Raw genomic sequence first — 16,892 nt, forward strand, 5'->3', positions numbered from 1 at the left:
GGTGGTGAGGAAGCACTGGCTTCTAACACTAATCTTGTCATCCATGGACAGGAGGTAGATTAGACGTGCTTTAATAACATGGATAATTACTAGCATTTCAAATTTAATTAAGAAAGATGCTTCTGGCTTTATTTGTATTGTACTTCTTATCTCTACTCATCTGACACCCTGGGATTAACAAGAAAAAGAACTATTTACACACACCCCGCAGGGCCTCCTGAGAACAGAGCCCGTTTGCAGTCAGCCAGGGTCTCTGCACACACGGAGCTGGCACTAGCCTCCCCACCCATCTACCAATGAAGTGGCCCTGCTTTATGCCACCGACTGGACACCAGAAATCCAAATAGTACAACCCTTTTTGCACTCTTTACAGAACCAAGTAAGCATCCATCATGAGAGACACACTCGCTCATGTACAAAAGCATATCAAGTACCATTAACATGGCATCACATATCTACAGCAGTTTTAGGACTAAGATGGATGTAACAAATCCTGGCCATCCACTCACTCTGCTTACTGAATGCAGTGTAGTCATGGCGTCCAGTCCCGACTGCGCAGGAATCCCACGGCTGAGCTTTTGATCTGCAGTCAACCGCTTCCTCCTGGGTCTGAAATCCGCAGGTTTTCACTGAACCTCAGAAGTGCTGATTGCGAAAGACTACTCTGAGACTTTTAGATAGATATGAGGGATAGATACCTAGGTGCAGTTAGATTGGATTAGATACAGAGGGGAGAGAGAGATCAGAAGTAAAGTAATAAAACAGAAAGCTCCTGTCTTCCGCCGATCTCTACTCTACAGAACCACACAGCAGCGGTAGCACGTGGTCCGCACAGTGGGCACGAGAAACTACAGAGGCTTCTAGACCTCTTGCAGGAAGACGAGGTGGCCCTGGCTTCAGACATCTTCAAAGAGGGGCGACTGCCAGGTGCCCCTTAGAGAGCAAGCTTCCCAGACTCTGCTAGAGACTTGAACTCTTAAATCAAAGATTAAAAACTGTCTCAATTATTGAGGAGCGTGTTCTTTTCATACCTTTTGAAACTTACAGTCTCCCCTGCCTTGCTACAGAGCCTTGCAGATGGCAAAATGCATTCACCTGCCTTGCCAGCTCGGGTCGATTTTCTCAAACATTCAGGGCCAGAGTCCTGGGATCACGGGCTTGGTGCTCAGCATCCTGGCAAAATTGCCTTTCTGGATATCGCCAGGAACAATAAGAGAAGGGAGAATGACCTTGGTGTGGCAGCTCAGGGCCCTGAAAGGAGGCGAAGGGCTGCTCCTGGACGCCCCTGGGTCCCCTGCCATGCCTGAACCTTTGGCGGTGCTGCCGAACCTCCGCGGGGGCTGCAGATACAGGAAACAGGCACCTCGGGGAGCTGCTAACACCTTCTTATCCTCCCTTCCAGATAACTGTCTTTTCCCTTAGTCTAAGTAACATTGGCATCCGGCTGGGAAAGCTTTCCTGTGCACATGCGCAGTATTACAGTGGCAGCATCACACACTGAACTGTACAGAAAATCCCATGCCTGCTGTGTGCTGAGGAACTCTGTCTCCCGGGTTCTAGTTTCCAGCACTGCAGGGCTGTGTGCATCCACCGGGAGGAGGGGCACGGGACTGTACTCCTTGCATAAAGTGCCGGAGTCGGGCTTTGCAGAAAATCAATATCTTGAATAAACATCTATTTCTACCAAGGCAGGACACACAACTTTGCTCAAGATGGAGATGCACAGAAAACACAAAAGAGTCAATGTTATTCCAAAGATTTTTTTCCCTTGAACTTAATTGGAAGTAGGCTTTCTTGTAGGATGACTCTGGAATCACACTCATCAACTGAAGTTTTGTAAGCACCAAACACACTAGTGACTGAGGTCTCTAGCCCTTTATCCACCACTTTCTTTCAGCATATGACCTGGTACTGCTGCACACGGAGCCACGCACCCGCCTAGGCCATCTCCCCGCTGTGCTATCCCCTGACGGACATGGGGATCTTCCTCCTCCATCCTTGCTTCCACCCAGGCCTTTAGCTGAGCAGGCCTTTGACCTGAGTGCATACCTGTTGCATGGATAGCACTTTCACCAGATTCTCCAGTCCTAGAATCTAACACAACGTAGAAAGCAGGTGGGAAACAGAAAAACATAGCTCAGTCTTTGTTCTACAGTGGAAAACCATTCACTTAAGAATGCTATGATTCGAAGGAGAGTAAGGAGAGGAATAGACATGATCTTCCCTGGGACTGGGTACACAGGCAGTTATTCCTGTAATGGCCAGAGGCCACGGTGGTTAGTCCCATTCATGCATCCACTCGTTCACCTGACCCACTGGGATCATTCCCAGTGGGAGAACTGTGTGAGCTTTCAAGTCCTCCTCCTCCACACTCTCCTTGCTGCCCCTCAGATTCCATTAAGGAAAGTACAAGCAAACATACCAAAAAATGACCCCTCCTGGTCTGTGCCACTTGGGATGAGGGCGATCACTTTGAATATCTCAGCAGCTTGAGACTGTGACTATCTCAGGCTGGCTGACAAGGTGACCTTGAGTTCTGGGTTTCCAGCAAGCATGGTGACATTCTACATAGCCTAAAAAGACCTCAGAGTGCCGTATGGCTGACGAAGATGTCTTTCGAGAATTGTTCTTCTTTTTTATCATAGGTTATTTGGACAAGGGGAGGTTTCACCGTGACATTTCCATATATGTACTGTGTCCTGATCAAATCCATCACCTCTAGCATCTCCTCCACATTTTCCCCAAATTTTAAAACAATGTCAATGGGATTCACTGTTATATTTTCATATATGCAAATAAAGAATGTTGGCTGTATTCATCCTTGTTTGCTCTCTCCATTCCCCACCCCCTCCTACTGACACCCACCCACACTGTTTTCGTGTCATCACCTTTATTTTTAGCATATACTAGTTGAACCAAAGGATTTCACTGTGGTATTCCAGATGCCTATGCTTACTCAGAATAACCCTCTCTCTTACTCGCTTTCCCCATCTCCCACCCCCGCACTGATCAATAGAGAGTCCTTATGCCATCTCCATACATAATTGCAATGCTCAAAACTGTTCACCCTCCATTATTCTTTTTCCCTACCACCCCTCCTCCTCATCTCCCTAGAAGTAGATGTTAGAATTGTGTTCTATGTATGTGTGTATACATGTGTGAACATACAAACATGTGCATGTGTGCCTTTTAGGTCTAGTTTCCACAGATGAGCAAAAACATGGAATAGTTGTCTTTTTTAGTTTATCTCACTCAACATGATGATCTCCAGTTCTGTCCATTTTCCTGAAAATAACACAATTTCATTTTTCTTTATGACTGTGCAACACTATTCTTCAAAGAGTATTGGTATTTAAGGCTGAGGCTATGGCTCAAGAAGTAGGCCAAGGGCTAAGCTCTAACTTCAACCCTATTAGAGCCAAATAAATAAACAATAAAAATACTTGGTATTTGGGATACAGTGCCTTTGGGATTATTTGGTTGTTGGAGAATAAAATCTGTCCTAGACATGCCTAGCGGCCAGGAACAGTCAGAGCCAGGGTCCCTGCACACTAAAAATGGGTGCAATTACTTCAGGCCATTCCAGGTCTCTGGGCATAGACATGATTTCCTCTAGAATCAAAGCCCCAGATTTGGCCAGTGACAGATTCCCTTCCCCAAGGGCAGTCTTCCCAGTGTCAGGAGTACTTTGAAGAAGCCTTTAATCCTAGTGTCAGCAGAGTCTGAACAGAAAAAATTCAATGATCCCAAGTTCAGCCCGTGGGTCTAAGACACTGGAGCATCAGGCCCTCAGAGCCTAGCCTACACCTGCCTTTCCAGGCCTCCCAGACACATGACCACCACCATCACTCTAGCTTGGCCAGCTGGCTGGCTTCAGCACCATGGACAGCTCACTGTGCCCCAGCCTTCCAGGCCTCCTGGGCTCAGTGGAGATAGAATGCTAGCTAGTCTCAAAGACTATTTGGGTCAAGGTTTGCCCGTGCTGAATATCGAATTCTCAAAGGAAAGAACATTATTCCCCTATCTCTTTCTGTCTTTATAAAACATTCATCCTCTGCAAAGATCAGCAAGGCTGTGCTGGAGGCAGACCTCCCTTGCCGTCGTCACTGACAGGCAGTAAGCACCACAGCAGGTGCTGGACGGTGCACGGACTCTGCTCACTGATGGCAAGCACCCTAGGCCTGTCCCCAAGCCCCACCCAGCCTGGGGAGGACACCCAGGGAAGAGATGATAAACCAACGAACCACCCAACCTCAGGTGGGAAAGATAGTTTCTTCAACTTCTCCTAAAACCTATCCCCAGAGAATACTAAGATAAACCTGGAATTATATTAAAATCCACCCAGAATGAGTACTGAAGAGGTCTGGCATAAACATGATTAAAATTATTATTTGTCAATTTTATCAATCACAGATGCTGGTCCTGTGACCCTCACCTGCCCTTTGGACAGTCATGTGTATCTGCTCTGGTCTGAAAAGCTCGGGATTTTTTAATAATAAAGTATGATACGCTGGAAACTGCAGCCAGTGTCTGGGATCTCACCCCCAGCAGGAAACCACCCCCCAGGTGGAAACCACTGCCAGGGCCCGGAATCCCCCCCCCGCCCAAACCAGAAATCACAGCTAGTGGCTACTGAGGAGACATCAGCCTGAAATAGGGGGAAAAAAGAAAGGCAGAAGAAGGGGAACAAAATGTCGGAGCAGGTCTGGAGACCAACAAGGGAGGGTTGGAGGGCTTCCAGAAGAGGTAGGAGGAAGGAAGGAAGGGGCAGGTAGGAAAGTGGCGTGGCTCAGTCACCAGGCTCTGAGAGCAGCTGCAGCAGAAGGGTCTATGAATACCGAGGAGTCCAGCAGCAATCCACTCAGAACAGGGAAGGACGGAGGCAGGAGCCCTGGAAGTAGCTTCTCCTCCCGCCCCCCAGTGAGTACCCAGAAGGCATGGGGCATGAGCGTCCCCAGCTCTGAGACAAGGAAGAAGAGGTAGGCTCAGCAGGGCTAGTGGAACCAGCAGCTAAGGTGGAAGGAAAGGCCATGGCTGAAGAACTGGGGCTGAATGCTCCACATTGGGGCCACAGGAGGTCACAGTCCAGCCAGGGGGATGGAGATCTCACAGGAGAGCTCAGCAAAGTCCTGCACGCCGCAGCTTTAGCAAGATGGCTTCCCTCGGGCCACCCGCCTCACAGGGAGCGTGGGAAGACAAGGGAGCCAGCCACACGGACCTCTTTGGTTCTGTGGCAGAGGCTGGGGCTCCGTGAGGCCCCGACTTCAGATATGCTTTGGATTGCTGTTTTCAGCAGCTCTGCAAATCCTTGCCCCAGAACAGCCACTCGGCTACCACTGCCCCCTGCCCAACTGCGGAGACTTCGCCCTGCCCAGAAGCTTGCTGTCAACAGAAGGCTCAGGTGCACACGACAGGGTCTGGCCCTGGGCAGACATGGCCCTTCACCTGTGGCGTTGGAGACTGCCAGATCAGGCAGCAGGAGACAGGAAGCACAGCGGAGCCTGGCTCCACTGCCACCAGAGCTGACGTGGAAAGGCCCGAGCACAGGCTTGTCAGACGAGCTCACGCCCTGTGGGATCAGGATCGGGCTCTGCTGGGTGTGCAAGCCCGCAGGCCAGACCTCTGTCTCTGTTTTAAAAAGGCACTGCTAACAAACCATTTTCATCTTTAGAAATGGCATGAATGTTGTTAGAAACTAACCTGCATTTACTGGCTTTATTTAACTCTTGGCAGGTACAGAATGCAACATTAAAAATACAATTAACTTGGGCACTGGGGAGAAACACACCCGTACATGATATCTCTAAGGAGAGAGGAGATATTCTGTTGGCCCAATGATTTCCCTTCCCATGGCTTAGCACGCTGCTCCCCCCTCCACAGATCCGTACGCTCCCTCCCTACACAACACGAGGCCCGAGAAGTAAGAGCAGTAAATAATCAGCCTCCGACCCCTTTTCCTTGGGATGGCACTGCTCTGGGGCAGCTACCACCATAGAAGGCTGCAAGAGCCCCTTAGAGTGACCTTCAGACCAGGGAGCTGCAAGACCCTTATCTACTATTGGGCAGCAGCCATCAACCCTAGTCCGCCACGATGAAGCCCCTGGCCCACACATCCACACCAGGTCTCCGCCTCCTAGCCCCTTCTAGCACCTCCTAAAACTCCAGGTAATATAGGTCACCTCAGACAATAGCCAGCGCCTCTTCTCACTTCCCCCTTGTGAGAAGGGGTCTTGTCTTTGTTCTTTGTACCTGGATGTCTGCGTGGTTTTCTGGCAAAGAAAATTTAACATATTTATACCTTGTGAACCTTAAAACTCGGAGTCACACCCCACAGTACACTATGACATCTTACCCCAAATGTTTCCACTCTTGGCATTGATTAGATGAAATCACAGGTTTCTTCAAGCTATACTATTCCCCAATAAAAGAACGTGTCTTGGAAGGCAAAGAGAAGGTCAACCAGCTCACTCAACAGAAAGCGCTACGCTTGCTGTCAACGTGACCATTCCACAGGCACCCGGAGTCTGGGCAGCGCCTGTGGGGTCTTTCTGGATGATTGATACTTCAGTCAGTCTGCAGAGTTAAGCAGACAAGCCTCATCCAATTAGCTGAAGATCTGACAGAACAAAAAGACAGAGGAACGGGAAGTTCTGCTGCCCGCCTGCCCGGGCGCTTCCGCCACAACGCGCCCCATTCCCTCTCCTGAGTCCCTACCTCGCCACTTCCACCATCATGTGACTTGAGATCATTCTCAATACACTGTATCTCTCCCTCCCTTTTCCTCTCTCCCTCCCTCCCCCTCTTCCTTTCTCCAGTTGACCCACAGTGTGCTAGGTGACTGGGTCACAAGTGCACTCCCAAGCCACACGCTGTATCTAGACATCTGCACTGTGCACCTAGCCTGCGTTCTAAAGGATGGACACCACCTTCTGATGGACACCACCCACAGAGTCAGGCGGTTCCTCATCCACGTGACAGAAGCCCGGCCCCTTCCAGGAGAGCAGAGAGCCCCCCCTCCCACGTACACTCACACACGCACGCGCGCGCACGTACACACACACACACACACACACACACACACACACACTGCCTGGGAAGAGTGCCCATGGCTGTCAATGTCCCTATGGCCCAAGTCAACCTCAGAAGGAGGACAGCTCCTCCCAGGTCCCAGGCCCTGCTAGGGGTCACCTTGGTAACTGTCGTGGCATGCTAAGATTTTCTTTGACAGAGAAGGCTCAGCATCAATCAGTGCTAATTACAGGTTGCTGTGGTACATTCCTGGCTTAAGCTGTTTAGGAAAAATTACATTTTATACTAATCAGCTTCAAGAGCAGAGTGCAAAATTAACTTGAAATAATTTCATGCTCTCAAGTAACCTTTATTTTCTAAATTGTGGTGTTTTTCAGTGACGGTTTTGTCCTACTGTATAATAACAGTGTTCTTTGCATTAAGGCAATGCACTTACACAACAGCTGTTAGCTTAATCAAATATCAATAGCTCATCTTTATGTCAGAACTAAGTCAATAGCTCATGCCATTTGTTACTTCATAAACTTCAGCACCATAAGTGTTATTGGTTAAAATAAATGTTCTCTAAAGTGTGATTTAATGAATCAGAATCAATTTAGACGATAGTTTGGCCTGAAATCTGCCAAATCTGGGTCTTCTCAATGATATTAAAATCTCCAGGTAATCAAACTCACCTGGATTTCAAATGTACTCTGGCGTCCCTCCGAGTCTCGCATGCTGCGGTCTCATTTAAAATATAACATAGGAAGCAAATGTCCACAAACACTGGAAACCTCATTCCCAAGTTTAGACTTTTTCTCTTATAAAACGTTAACATACCTTTGCCCACATTTGTCTTCCAAAAGCCAATATCAAAGCAAAGCAGTGTCATGTTTACTATCATTTTATAATCAGATATGTAAGTAAGATTGGTCAGCTCAGTGTCTGATGAAAGAATAGCACCGGCCATCAAAGTGGCCACCGAGGCTGCCCTGGTGGAAGGAGCGATGGCCGCTCCCGTCGCTGGAGCTGGCCCGACGCCACTGTAGATGCGAGCACCTCACTCATAAGGAAGACCCCGTAGATGTGTGTCAGAGGAGAGCACTGTCAGTGTCGGAGGAGCGGAGCGTAGCCTCGGAGGGGCGGCGCGGGGCTGGGCACGGGTCCTGTCTGTCACAGTGGGCGGAAGTCTCCCGGTGGCCCAGGGAGGAGGAGCGGCTCACGCTGCGGGCCAGACATGGCGCAAGACACCGGAGGAGGGCCAGTCACTGTGCTCACCGACGGAAAACCGCGCAAAAAAGGCCTCACAAGTGGCTTTAAAAGTGTTTCACCGAAATACCCTAAAGGTGGAAACCACAGGTCCTCAGAATGAAGGACATAGAGTTGAGAGTCCCCCAAAACCAAAAAGCTTAGAGTTCACAGGTCAGAGTCCCAGAGAGGAGGAAACCGGCTCAGTGAGAAATCCATGGCCGCAGAGGCTGTGCAGCCTGTGAGATGCCGCGAAGACCCGGAAGACAGCTGCCTTCCTCTACCAAACCTGACGTTCACACAGGGCTGGGAAGCACGGGAAGCCCATTCCACCAGCCAGAGCGGGGAACTGCTCCACAGAGAACAAAGCTTTGTGTCGACACGTGGGGCAAATTTACCCTTGATTTAAAATTGTTCTCATGCATGAAGGTAAAACCTGAAAAGATGAAACTGCCCAAGAAACACGACCATGGCAAAGAGCAAAGCTGGAGGACAGCTACAGGAGCAAGCGGAACTGAGGGATGGCAGCACAGCACATAGTAAAGACAAACCCATAACGAGGAGCAAAGGAGAGTAGTCAGCACTGTCCCGCTGCCAACACACTCGAGTCAGCAGGAAAGAGCCAAGCCGCCTTCGTTGAACCGCCCTGTGATCTAGAGGACAGATTATCATGCATGTGAGGACGAGCCTGGACGTATTTCTTTTAAAAAGACCCAAAGTGAACTTCTGAACATGGAAACTATATGATCGGGGATTAAAACACAAAGAATGGGTGCAATTAAGGGCAAATGAAATATTACAGGAAAAAAATTAACGAACTAAAAGATTTAGCAATAAGTATTCCGTAACAATAAGCACACTGAGAGGAGAAGGAACACAGCATTCATGTGTGATGGACAGGTCCATGCGGCCAGATTCACAGGCAACAGAATTCCTGAGACTGAGAAGAGGGAGGGGCTAGCATGACCAGCCTTCTCTAAATGTAATACAAACCTAAACTGCACATAAACCAAAATGGTTCGACAATTTAAAAAAAGAAAAGAAAGCCAGTGCCAATGGCTCATACCTGTAATTCTAGCTACTGAGGAGGCTGAGATCTGAGGATCGCAGTTCAAAGCCAGCCTGGGCAGGAAAGACCATGAGACCCCTATCTCCAATAAACCACCAAAAAAAAACTGGAAGTGGCATTGTAGTTCAAGTGGTAGAGTGCTCACCTTGAGCTGAAGAGCGCAGGGACAGTGCCCAGGCCCAGAGTTCAAGCCCCACGACCGACAAAAAAGAAAGAAAGAAAAAGAAAAGAAAAATGAAATAACCAGCCCTTGAGCCCTATGACTCAAGTGATAAAAACCCCGGTCTATGAGTGAAAGTGCCAGATACCAAGTTCAAGTCTCAGATTTTAAAAAAACAAAACAAAACAAAAAGTTCAACAAATCTCCAGCACAACAAACATGAAGAAAACTACACAAAAGCATATTATAATCAAAGTCAGTGATAAAGAAAATTGTAAAAGCAGCCAAAGGAAAAAGGGTCAAATTACTTCTAGAAGAAAAACTGTGAAGATAAAGTAGATATCTCATTAGATGCCATGCAAGTTGAAAGACAAGGTTGAGTCTCCAAACTACTGGGGGGAAAAATCACTGTCAATGTAAAACCTCTTACTCAGCACAAAGAGCATCAGAGTGCGAAAGCAACATAGTTCTTGAGGCAAAAGCGAAGACTATTATCAACCAGTAAAACTGCAGTGTAAGAAATGTTAAAGGAAGCCCTTGAAGCAAAAGGAAATAAGAGCAGATGGAAGGCAGATCCACACAGGAAAGGCTAACCACAAGGGGAAATGGAAAGAGAATTGTTACTATTTAGATCCTCTAAACATAGAGGTGACTGGTGCGTGCTTGGGCAGCACACATACTAAGAGAAAGGTTGGCACGGCCCCTGCACAAGGATGACACAAATTCGTGAGGTGTTCATTATCTTCACTGGAATAGGTTTTTCAAATTTTCACTCTGGAAAAGCATCTTTAAGGTTAGCACGGTCACGTATGCCTGTAGTCCCAGAAGCTCAGGAAGAGGAAGACTGCTTGAGTGGTAAATTGGAGAGCAGGAAGACCCTGTCTCCTGAACAATCTCATAAAAAGAAACCGAGTTGATTTAGGTGGCACAATCCTGTAAGTTTTGTTAAAGCAATTGTGTTTTCATTTAATGGGTAACCCAGCTATACCAGATGCCTGTGATCCTAGCTACTCAGGAGGCTGAGATCTGAGAACTGCAGTTCAAAGCCAGCCTGGAATAGAAACTCTTAACTCCAATAAACTACTCAAAAGCTGGAAATGGCACGATGGCTCAAGTGGTAGAGTATTTACCTTGAGCAAAAGAAGCTCAAAGACATCACCCAGGCCCTGAGTTCAAGCCCCAGAACTGGCACATACGAAAAATTAACCCTGCTAATGAGTTGTTCCTACTTTTGTTTAGATTTGTGGATGAAATGAAATATGTTTGTAATATTCTATTTGGCTTAACTTTTATGCAGCTTTTAAATAATTGTGGCTAAGATGCCATCAAAAATAAACTTTTGGATTGGGTGGGGGGTGAGGGGAGGATGGGAAGGGATGGGAAGGAGAAACAAAGGAGGAGGCTACAATGCTTGATAAGAAATGTACTCATTATCTTGTCCATGTAATTGTAACCCCGCTGTACAGTACTTTCACAATAAAAAAAAAGAACAGGGAATACAAAAAAATAAACTTTTTGTCATTTGGGGGGCATTTTTCTATGGCTTCATTCATATTGCACACATTTATTTGTATATTCTTGTATTCTTTTTTCTAAAACAAGTGACATTTCTTACATATATTCTACTTTTTTACTTTTTGGTATGTATTTACTTTAGTGAGGTTTTGGTACATGTTTTCAAACAACTTATTTGTAAACAAATATTAATTTTTTCATTTACTCAGAAGAGCTTTCCATGCTCCAAACAAAAATAGTGACAATGCACAGTTTGGGTTCTAATATATATAGAAGAAAGGAGTGTTTGGAAGTGATAGGCTCATAGTGAAACATAAAGCCAGTATTATGAAATTTCTACATTATACATGTAGTCAGATAATATCACTTGGAAATTGACTGTGAAAATTAAAGATGTGTACAACATACTCTAGAGCAGCCAGTAAAACAACAAAATAAAAAGATATCAATAATAAGATAATAAGAGAGAAAATAGAATCATAAAATTACACAATTAACTCAAAGAAGGCAGAGAAACAAGCAGTAGGAACAAAAGAAAACGCAAATGGAATAATTACAAGACAAACACCAAGAAGAGTAGATTCTAAACCAAACCTGTCGATAATCTCATTAAATATAAATGGGCAAAACAACACAACTGAAAAGCAGAGATCATCAGGAATGTCTAAAGCCAAGGCTCAATTACATGCTGGCTAGAAATATAGACAGTTTAAAGAAAATGATAGAGAAAGAGGTCATTCTATACAGAAGCAAAAGACAAGTGGGTTCATTAATGTCAGATCAAGCCAGTTTGAAAGCAAAAACAAAACAAATTGCAAGGGTTAAGAGGCTTCTTTATAATGATGAAGTGGTCAGTTCATGAAGAAGATAAGACCACCTTAAATGTTTGCAAACCTAACAAGAGAGCCCTCCATCCATGAGGCAAGAATCAACAGATATCCAAGCAGAAGCAAAAGTCCATGATTACATCAGAAATTGTAGCACTGCTGCCTTAAGGTCGGATGCAACGTGAGAGCAGCAAAGATGCGGAGATGAGGCCACGTGGCCCACAAACCGGCCTGATTCACGCGGGAATGCCACTCGGCCAGCAAGAGCTGCTCGTTTTTCTGGTGTACAGGAAATGTTTATAGTTAAGACCGATTACACCCGAGGCCTGAAACAGGTCTCCAGAAACAAAACATAATTCACCCACACACCAGCTCCAGTCCCCAGCTAGCACAGAATCACATCTTAAAAAATCAACAACCAAGCTGCCCGCAAAACCCTTACGTAGTTGAAAAATATCTCCAGTAGATGGAGCAATACCCCCCAAGGATGTCCACGGCCTGGTCCCCAGAGTCGACAGATGTAGTTCCTCAGACAGCACACGTGATTCGACGTGAGATGCCCTATCTCCCGCCATCACGTGGGGGATCCCAGCACAAATCTAAGGGTCCTGAAGATGAGAAAGAAGTCAGGAGCGTGAGCGTGGGAAGGAGCACGCAGACCACAGACCCAGGGCTGCAGCGGCAAGAAGGGGCCTGAGCCTAGACGGTGACAACAGCAGGGAGGAAGAATGTGCCGGAAGCCTCCTGACAGCCACTGAACCACAACCCCATCCGCCTGTTAATTACAGAGAAAACAGAGCCGGGAGGTCCCAGGACACCAGCCTTCCACACCTTCCCCCCCCCAAGGCTCAGCGTGACTCCCACTCAGGAAGCTGGGTGAGGGGGAGTGGCCTGCCTCTTCATCTGAGGAGAGTTATCACTTCATCTCAGAGATCACCCAGTGAGGACGGTAAAATAAATAAATAGATGAAAACACGCAGATAAATCTGGGGGAAGCCGCGTGCGGAATGCGCAGGCCGACACGGCTGCCGCCGCCCCCACCACCACCCCCCTCCGATCCCCCACCACCCCCCCGCCCCCCCTCCGGCCCAGCTGTCATGTGTCTCTGAGGCTGCTCTGCCTGAAGCTGGGCTCTCTTTTATTAGTGGCTCCAATTTTACAACACACATTTCATCATTTCAGGAGAAGGCTGTTACTTTGTCATCTTCCTCGGCTGACTTTATATTGTCTCAAAAACCAAATTAGAGCATCGCCCTGCTCACAACACAAAACAAACAAAATCTCTCTTCTAGGGCTGCCAGTGCCTCCCAGTGGCATCTTCCCTGTTCCTTCATCCGGCATCCAAGGTCCGCTCAGGGCCCCGGTACCCTGATTCTCTGCTCCACACTTCTGATAAACTAGGAATCCTGACAGGGCAGTATAAACTTAGAGCTCTCGGTCCAGTTCCAGTACACTGTAACTCTCTATCGTCTTTCCAATGAACTGATACTTTCTTTCATTCAAGACCCAGAGTCCCTCTTCTTCCTCTCTCCACCCTCAGGCAGAACTAATTGTGGTCTCAGAAAGATATTCCCACAAAACATGTCCACATCCTACCCCAGGACCTGTGCACATGTCACTCGCCGCACAAAAGGCACAGTGCTTACAGAAGTTACGAAGCTGGTGAGCAATTGCAGTTTGTAGGCAGCCATCCCAGAAGACCACACGGACACCTACAGGAGAAGGAGGTTTATAAGGTTTGTCGGGGGGCTGCCATGGCCCCCTCTTCCACCAGAGGGGGAGCAAAATGGCGCTAGTCCCTATCCAGGGGCATGCTCATAACCCGAGTCTAGAGCTAGGAGGTACTCTGCGTGCACAGCTAGACCTGGGCGGAGAGTGGGGCTGCCTTCCTATCCCAGAGAAACTGGTGGGAGCTGCGGAGGATTCTCCGTGGAGTTCAGATCTGGGTGGAGAATGTTCTGCGGATGCAGCTGTTCAGATACAAGCTGCTCCGGAGTGAAGCTGGAGGGGCGGAGGGCCTGCGGTGGAGGGAGTGCTAACATGGTTGACATAGCGCAATTCCCTAGACTACCCAGGAGGCCAAAAAGGAGGGGGAGGGGAAAGAGAGCCAGAGGAGTGACCAAGGGAGAATCCGCCGGCCCGTGCCAGCTTGACCACAGGCCAAGGGACACGGCTGCCTCTAGAAACCAGGAAAACGGAAGAGACGTGGGCTCCCGGGGCCTCCCTGCCTGCCCAGGAAGGACCATTCTAGATTTCTGGAGAACAGATGGTGCTGTGCGATCACTAAGCCTGTGACCAGCCATTTCAGCAACAATAGGAAACTCGCAGCACAGTTGATGATGAACGAGACAGAGAATGTCTGGATGGACGAAAGTGCCCACCACCTCCGTGGGCAAGCCTCCTTTCTGCCTCCGGGCACCCACCTTGACCTCTGGCCCCTGTCCGCCATCTTCCTCTAGAGGACGCCTTCCCTCCTCGCTGTCCCTGCGGCTTAGAGCCGGCAAGCAGAGGAGGAAGGACAGCTGGCTTGTCCAATCAGGACATGTCAGTTTGGCCAGTGATTGGTACATGACCCCAAACCAGCCCAATGAGAGCCAGCCCTGGGACTTAGGCTACGAGCTAGAAAAGCAAAAACAGGCCTTCTTTCCATCCAGAGTCAAGATGAGAGTAAAGATATAGAAGGAAACACTTGAGATATGGGCCCAGGTTCTGAACTGTGTTTTTTATACTCCCCCCGCCCAATCCAGCTCTGCCAGGTACTCAAGCCAATTAATTCTCTTTGGAATATGAGATTTCTGTCAGTGCATTTTTTAAGGTGTAGTCTCATACTTCTATGGCCTTTCAGCTGGCCTCCCACGGCCCCGACCCATGGACGGTCCCCTCACCCGCTGTGGACTTCTCTGAGCACAGCGCTGGTGATCCAAGCGCTCGGCCACTCCTGTGCTGTGGTCAGGGCTGACATGCGGATCTAGACTCCCTACTTCTGTTCTGGAGACCAGGCCTCTTCCCTCTGTCCCTGGAAAGCCACTTTGCACATCCATACGTGCAAATGTCCACTGAGTAAATTCTTTGCTAGAAACGCAGTTGTGTACACATCGCCGTCTGGGCTTCTGACACGTTAGTGAGACTGGGCACAGTTTCTACCCTAAGCGGCCAATCACAGGGATAAGTGAATAAAACTGAGAGAGCAAAGCTGCGCTTCCTCTGGTTCTTGAGGTGCTCCATGGAAGCCAGCTTGACATAAAGCTAATTATCTGTGTATAACACAATTGTGCAAAACGGGTGCAGCTCCTTAGATGGAAACCCGTAGCTGTGGAGGAACTGGTGGCGCAGAGTCCTGGGCATGGGGGAGGCAGCGTTCTTCCGATCAGAAATGGAGGTACAGCTCTCTGAACGCGCAGGGACTTCACATCCCACCCAGTGTGCCAGGGTTCTCTTGCTGAGAACCACTGAGTTCCCAATTCTCACCCTTAAGCCCATTAGCAAATGTAGACTTCATCCCCAAGCCCCGCACTCCACACCCCTACCTCTTCTCTCACTCCACACCCCTGCCCCTCCCTCACTCCACACCCCTGCCTCTCCCCACACTCCACACCCCTGCCCCTCCCTCACTCCACACCCCTGCCTCTCCCTCACTCCACACCCCTGCCTCTTCTCTCACTCCATACCCCTGCCCCTCCCTCACTCCACACCCCTGCCCCTCCCACACTCCACACCCCTGCCTCTCCCCACACTCCACACCCCTGCCTCTCCCCACACTCCACACCTCCTATAGTGACCTCGTGTCCCTGCAGGGTCACCAGGGCCTCTCAGACGGTCTCCTGAAGTCTGGCCAGAGTGTGTGCTGGACCACGCTTCTCTGTGGCTGAGTCCCACCTCACCCAGGCCCACACCCAGTGTTCCTCATATGGCCCGGAGGGACAGTGAGCCCCTGGCGCCGTGGCCCCCTGCTGGGCCTCACCCTGGCCACAGCCCTGTCCCCTGCTGGTCATGAGCAGGCGACACTGCCCCGTGCCGGTGAGGAGCCAGCGCCGGCTCACAGCAGCAAGCCTGCAGCCCCAGGCCGCACGAGGAGAGGGTGCAATTCTCACTGGCCCAACCTCCATGACAACCACGCGTGCTTTCTCCACAGCCAGCAGCTTCCGCACCCACGCCACAGTGACACAGGAGAGAGGGACACGGGGTGACCGCGCCCGGCGGGGCCCCATCCAGAGTGACGGGCATCACACACAGCTGAGTCCATCCGCTGAATACCACACCACGCCAAGCCCGGCTGAGCCCCGCTGGGAAACACTGCAGCCGCCTCGGGGAAGAGCCGTGTCGGTGTCCAGAGAGAAGGCAGCCTGGGCACCAGCGTACCCTGCACACGACCCAGGCCCTGCCGACCCATCCGACCCTCCGTTCTCCTCCTGGGGCTGTGGCGTGTGCAGGCCGGCTCACAGGTCAATCAGGAGAGCCTCTCCTTACCTCCTTCCGTTTAAAGTCTGTCACCACGTGGCTTGTGGAAGCCTCGGCGGCTCTCCTGCCACTCTGGCACAGCAGGACCGTGGTGCTGCCCGCCCTTCACTCCTGCTGTTGATCATTTCTACCTCTTGCCCTGTTTGACTCCGTCTGGCTACAGAGCCATCAAACTTATTGATCTTTCCAAAGAGCAGCTTCTTGTTTTATGTATTCTTCTCTATTTTTCCATTTTCAATTTTATTGATTCCTGTTCTCATGTTTATTATTTCCTTCCTTCTGGTTGCTTGGGAGTTGATTGGTTCTTCTTTTCTAGCTGTGTAAGAAAGTCTTCTCCATTTCAAAGTTTTCTTGCTTTTTGTACTGTAAATATTTACTACTACATATTTCTCTCAAAGCATGGCTTTCGTTGTATCGCCCAAGGTTTACATCTTGTGTTTTCTTTTTTCTTTGATAGACAGTAACTTTCCTTTTCTTTCTGTCTTGTTCTTTGGCCCCTGAGCTGCTCCGAGAACTCCTCTTTAGTTCCTTAATTTGGGGGATTTTCTAGAGATCCTTGTTACAGATTTCCCCCCTGAGTCTTCCCGAGGTGAAGAATATACTTTAT

This window comes from Dipodomys ordii, unplaced genomic scaffold (genome assembly GCF_000151885.1).
Source record: "Dipodomys ordii isolate 6190 unplaced genomic scaffold, Dord_2.0 Scaffold58, whole genome shotgun sequence".
In the NCBI taxonomy this organism is placed as follows: domain Eukaryota; kingdom Metazoa; phylum Chordata; class Mammalia; order Rodentia; family Heteromyidae; genus Dipodomys; species Dipodomys ordii.